The sequence below is a fragment of the Pseudophryne corroboree genome, chromosome 1, assembly GCF_028390025.1.
Source record: "Pseudophryne corroboree isolate aPseCor3 chromosome 1, aPseCor3.hap2, whole genome shotgun sequence".
Taxonomy (NCBI): domain Eukaryota; kingdom Metazoa; phylum Chordata; class Amphibia; order Anura; family Myobatrachidae; genus Pseudophryne; species Pseudophryne corroboree.
Window position 1 is genome coordinate 255,476,328 of NC_086444.1, and position 214 is coordinate 255,476,541.

Sequence of the window (214 nt, forward strand, 5' to 3'; positions counted from 1 at the left end):
TCATACTACTGATATATGCCGGGTTATCTATCTCACTCCCTGGCTACTGGGCACAGCATTCTCTAATAAAACGTCCACAACTATATTTAGAAATATTGTCAAAATAAAATATACAATATAACTCTTTACATTTATTTATTTATTAATGTTAGATACAATACCCACCTAATAAAATTAGGCATTGACTTCTCAGCTACTATGGAGCTACAGTGTG